The sequence below is a fragment of the Armigeres subalbatus genome, chromosome 3 (assembly GCF_024139115.2).
Source record: "Armigeres subalbatus isolate Guangzhou_Male chromosome 3, GZ_Asu_2, whole genome shotgun sequence".
NCBI lineage: Eukaryota > Metazoa > Arthropoda > Insecta > Diptera > Culicidae > Armigeres > Armigeres subalbatus.
The window spans coordinates 297,316,376-297,322,948 of NC_085141.1; positions in this window are offsets into that span (position 1 = coordinate 297,316,376).

Sequence of the window (6,573 nt, forward strand, 5' to 3'; positions counted from 1 at the left end):
CATCGAAGTTAGGGCGTCGTCGTCAGACGTTTTCAGATGTTAAACGATAGGGTGCACCTGGGTGGTGCGGATAGAATCGATTTGGTTGTCAAACTGAAGCCAAAAATTTCTATTGTGCCGGAGCCAAACATTGAAGATTGTGGTTATGTTCGTTTCTGATTTAATATTGACAAGTATTGTTATTATTTGGAGAAAAAATAAAAATAAACTTTGTTTGAGTTTTGTATTCTTTGTAACAAATATTCTCACATTATATTTCGAGTGGAAAATTAGTAAGAATGCAACTAAAAAGCACTCGTTACGAAATTTCTTGAGTTTCAGAAGCTGATTGGAGCATGAATGTATGTAAACAATTGTTAAGTCATGTAGAGTCTAGCGCATTTGTGCGCCCTCCTGCAGCGTGGAAAGAGAAATTCGAAGAGCGGGAAATGTTTGACAGCCAAGTAACTGCAAAATAATTTTGTTTATGGGAGTGATTTCAAAATATCCCTCTACTCGCTTGAGCGCAGAAAAGCGGCTCTATCCGCAGCACCCAGGGGTGCATCTGGAACGGGACTTGCAAAGAAGAAAAAAATAACTTCATCTGCTACCAGTCAACCTGACCAGCAGATTTTTGTATGAAAGTATTAATATGTATCCATCCTAAATGTTTAACGCATATTAAATACCATGTGATTTTTCTTTGAATTGTTTAGGATTTTTTGAAACATGTTGCAAAGATTTTGGTGGCGAATTGAAGTCACACGACAAGTCACAAGCAAAAAAAAAAAAGATAAAAAAATCGTGTATACACCAGGGGGACACGGAGATTTTCATTTACCATTAATGGGTAAATCGCAAGGGGGTCGTTCAAAAATGATGTCACACACTGAGGAAAATGGACGTATGATTTTCAATCAAACGACTTATGAAAATTTGCCACAAGGAATCGGTATGAATTTCAATAAGTTGCCTTATGAATGATGATTTTCATTTGAAAAAAAGTGAAGTGCGGCAGACTGGGTTTGAACCTTGGACGTCGGGGTCGGGAGGCCGATATGTAGACCACACGCCCATCGACGCTTGACTACTTAGGAAGGTAACTGCGTATAAGAATCACTGTTGGTGGAATAATCAGTCGAAGATTCATAAGGCGCCAGTTATGAATTTCGATAGTCCAGTTCGCTGAGTGCAGGTTTTAGGGGGGGGAGGGGGTCTAAGATTTTGTGACGGTACAGGTACTAGGTATACAAAAAAGCGTGACGGGGGGGGGGAGGGGGTCTAGAAATCCCAAAAAGTAGTGGACGTCATATTTGAATCGCCCCAAGGATGAAACCAAGTTTTTCCAATATAATAAAAAACAACATGTTATATGGTCAGAATCATTATTACGATGCAAGATATAGCTTCACAGTTTACGTTGCGATTATCAAATACTTTTCGACGACATAAACGCTAAATGTCAATGTATAACATGCTGTCCCGAAAATGTTTTATATTTCCTGCATTACATGTCAACATTTTATCATACTATGGAGCGAAAATTTTGCAGGCGAAAACGGCCGATTTTTTTATGGTGACATAACTTAACAACCCATTCAACATATTGTTATTTGTCAAATAACCGTACCACAAACTGTTGAAACTTTATATGAGATTGTTCATATACAGTTGTCATCAGTAAAGGATACTGTTTCCGACCGCACGGGAAAATGTCCATGTACAGTTTGTAATTATCCGGGGGATCTTTCTATTTCCTCAGAGCAAGATTAAGGCTGCCTTACACCTCGGGAAAATTTTCCTCCGGATTTTGGTCCCCGTGCATTTTAAATGGGGCCGGAATTTTGATTTTCCGTGCCCAAATCCCGAAAACATCGCATATGCAAAAATGCATGGAGAAAAAATCCGCGGACCAAATTCCCGAGGTGTAAGGTGGCCTTTACCGGGCGCGACTATGAGCCGTTTGGCAGCGCAGTAATCATCACTTGACACTTTACCGGTCACTACTAAACGCGCTGCTATATAACAGTTTCGCGACTGACAGGTGACCAAATTTAGTAGCGCGGTAAGAGCGCTGCTATTTGATAAACTATCAACTGTCAAACGTCGCCGGTACGGAATACAGCAACCAAATTGAGAGCCGAAAATAGTGACCGATACGGAAACGAGTGACGAAACTAAAATGACAGCTCTGTGCGGGTGATTAAAATGCTCGTGACCGATAATGATGCTCTCAGGAATTAGCTTCTAGTTCATGTGAAAAGCTATCCCTTTTAATATATCCAGTTACCACACTTGGTTTTTTATCAGATTCCAAAAGATTTCATCATTGGTTAAACGCAATGTGTACCCACCCAACCCTCAAGGCGTTATGTAATTTGTGAATGAGCCTGTTGCGGTGACACTGATTTTTAAAGCAAACAAACGCCGATGTTTTTGTTGATGAGCTTAAACTACAAAGTTTTATTGATTATAAATTCAAATATAATATCTATTAAAACTTTGTAGTTTAAGCTCATCAACAAAAACATCGGCGTTTGTTTGCTTTAAAAATCAGTGTCACCGCAACAAACTTAAAAATCTTCATCCTCTGATCGTGCGACGCAGTAAGATGAAGAAAAATCGTTATCCGACACCTGGAGTGTATAATGAAGAAGAGAATAATATTCCACTGGAGAGTAATCAGCAGACTACGAACATCTTTTCAAACGAAGCGGTAAAGCTTCATTTGGATCATTTGCAAAGGGAGCATGCAATCAGGATAAAAGCGATATCCGATCGTGAGGCTATAGATCTGATCCATGAGCGAAAAAGATACAATTTATTGCGATCGCTTTTAAAATGCAACAAAGGAAACGAATTCCCCGAAGAACCATCGTTAGTTTCTTTGAAGTGAAAAGTTTCGAGTAACCGCCATGGATGAGCTAAAACGAAAGCTTGCGTTCCTTGAGGAGCAAAATAAGGCATGGCGGGCTCAACAACACGAAAACGAAAAGAGAGTCCGGCTGGATTATGAACGTAAGTTGAAGAAATTGGAAGAGGATTATGAGGCAGCCGCAAGAGAAATTGATTCAAAATTTAGTTTACGAAAGGAGTCAATAATATTAAAATATAGCGGACAAAGCATCAGTGAAAGATCGACAAAGGAAGAACAGCGAATTTCTTACAGCGACAATACGAAATCACCCGATGAGCTCGATAGTGCATTTCGCTTGTGTGCGGCAGCTTCCCACCGTAATACTCTGTGTAAAACATCTAAATTTCCGCTAGTGTGTGTCGCACATGACGATATAGACGGATTGAAGGCTACAACCCGCCAAAACATATCAATCAAATCAACGAACGCAAACCGTACTGTTCAACTACGAATCGGAAGGAAATTGAAATACATTGAATCTGAACCGGTGGCGGTAGGTAAAGCGTTGCAAAGTGGTAGTTCTGTTGCGGGGACGACTGATCATCGGACAAACTTGGATAAATGCAGCCGATTGCGCACCGTCCTGAAGAATAAAAACGGAATGGAATTCGTGTATACAGCAGTTATAAACAATTTGGAGTGTCATCCGATGCAAAGCGGTTTGTTTTGCATGTTAGTGAAACATTTGAGAGAAAATGGTGATCGTTTGGCGAAAACACAGATTTTTGATCCAGGCGGGACTGAAGCGAATAATTTTGAGAAGGTGATGCTTTACAGTGAATAACAGACCAGTTCGTTGCTAGTTTCACGGGCAGGAGTGTTGAGAAGAGTTGAAATTATTAGTGAATCTGGCAACACTGGCTGTACTACAGGCACATATGTACATGCATACTGAAATATTAGTTTAAATTGCATTAGCTTAAGAGTTGTGATGTTGCTCTGGATCTTGGCTTAAAAACTAGTTTCTTTGAAGTAATGTTGCGATGGGGTCGATGCGATGGGTCAAAAGAAACCGTTTTTGACAGCAGTCTTCCATTACAAACAGCTTCAAAACTGGAATTTATTATCTATTAATAAATTATAAACTCAATATACATGTGCATGATTTACAATCTAGTTTTACTTCAATTCACTAATCCCAGGCTCCATCGCCACTCTAAATCACTAATCTGATATTATTGAACCACCAGTGTTGCCAGTTTCACTCAACTTATTAAACTCCTCTCAACATTTGGTCTAGATGGCTGAATAATTGACGACAGGTTGCATCAAAATTCTGATGAGGATGATGACAGGAGCAGATGTAGTAGTGTTTCCCCTCCCAGTACCTTTGAATACAACCTGTCGTCAATTATTCAGCCATCTAGACCAAATGGTGATCAACTGACTTCAGATCAAATACATGCTCGGCAGGTTATACCAACAGATTTGCCTGTTTTCGAAGGGGACCCAGAAAATTGGCCTGTGTTCTATAGTCAATATAGGAATACTACGTTGGCTTGTGGGTTTAGTAATTCAGAGAATCTGGTGAGACTACAGAGGTGTATCAAGGGGAAAGCATTGGAGTATGTGCGCAGTCGTTTGCTCCTACCTGAACTAGTACCAAAAGTCATAGAAACGTTAAAAATGTTATACGGACGACCAACTATAATAATAAATTCTTTGATAAACAAAGTACGCTCTATTCCAGCACCAGAGACAGAGCGACTAGAGACAGTAATCGATTATGGAATGGCAATTCAAAATCTGTTTGACCACCTTACCGCTATGGATCAAACTGCACATCTGCAAAATCCGACACTGGTGCAGGAGCTAGAAGCAAAACTTCCAGGGGAAATAATGCTACAGTGGATGCGATATAAAAAAAAGCATCAACCCTCATCAATTAAAACGTTGAATGATTTCATGAATGAGTTGGTAGAAACAGCTTCCGAAGTAACATTCGTAGGATTAGAATCACGAAACCAACGTCGGATGCAAAGTGGTGGATACAACTCTGAGGATACATCACTGGCACAGTACGAAAGTGCGAACAATAGGTACTGTTTTGTTTGTCGGTCCCGAAATCATGGTGTGAAAGATTGCAGCGTATTTGAGTCGTTTGAAATTTGTCGAAGATGGAAAGCAGTAGGAGAACTGAAACTGTGTAGGTGCTGTCTTCATCGTCACACTAGTAAAGCATGCCAGGAAGCGTATGAATGTGGAAAAGATAGATGCCAACTACTACACCATCCACTCTTGCACCAATCGCGAAATCAATAGGGTGATCAGTATGACGCGCTTGAAAATGAATGTTGTAAATCTCCATATAATACGTAGAGTTACGGGGGGGAATGTTGGCGCGACTGGTACTTCTGATCACCCTATCAAGTTTGCTCTGAGAACATGTTGATCTATATTAATTATAGGAACTAGTATTATACAGAAATCGAAGCTAAGAGCGTAGAACGAAAGAGTGCTGGAAGCAAAATATCAATTGAAAAATAATCCCGTGGTTTGAAACCTATAAGTGAGTGCGAATAAGAACACTGAAGATTGTGAGTTGTTGAGAGGAGTTTAATAAGTTGAGTGAAACTGGCAACACTGGTGGTTCAATAATATCAGATTAGTGATTTAGAGTGGCGATGGAGCCTGGGATTAGTGAATTGAAGTAAAACTAGATTGTAAATCATGCACATGTATATTGAGTTTATAATTTATTAATAGATAATAAATTCCAGTTTTGAAGCAGCTGTTTGTAATGGAAGACTGCTGTCAAAAACGGTTTCTTTCGACCCAGGAAAATCCCATCGCAACATTCTTCAAAAAATCTATCACCCGAGTGAAAAGGTGTCGCCATGGACGAACTGAGGAGAAAGCTCGAGCTGCTAGAGGAGCGAAACAAACGATGGCGGGCGCAACAGCACGAAAATGAGGATAGAATCCGGCTGGATTATAAACGCGAATTAAAAAAAAATTATGAGGACTACGAGACAGCGGCAAGGGAACTTGATGTAGAATTTGATGCACGTAGGAAAGCAATAATATTAAAATATTGCGGGCCGAGAATCTGTGAAAAGTCATTGAACGAAGAAGAAAAGCGAATATCTCACAGCAACGAAACAAAATCAGACGATGAATTGGATAGAGCATTTTGTTTGGACACCGCAGCTTCCCACCAGACTGCTACCTATCAAACACAAACCGTTCTGTTCCCACACGTATCGGAAGAGAAAAGCAGTGAAATTGAACTGATAGGTAAAGCTCTGCAAAGCACTAGTTATGAAGCGACGACAGTTGTGCACCGTCCTGATCATCGAGAAAACTCGAATGAATGCATCAATTCGTATACCGTCGCACAGAATGAAGGCAGAAACGAATTTGTTTACACAGGAGCTATGGACGATTATGCGTGCAACCCGAAACAAAGCGATTTGTTAGGTGCGCCGAAGAAAATTGTGAGGGGAATCGTGGATCGTTTTGTCAAAATAATGGTTTTTGATCCAGGCGGATTTATAGGAACATTTTTTTTTTTTTTTTGAGAAGGTGAAATTTAGAAACGCTAAATATACCAGTTTGTTACTAGTTTCACGGGTGGGAGTGTTAAGAGGAGTTTAATAAGTTGAGTGAAACTGGCAACACTGGTGGTTCAATAATATCAGATTAGTGATTTAGAGTGGCGATGGAGCCTGGGATTA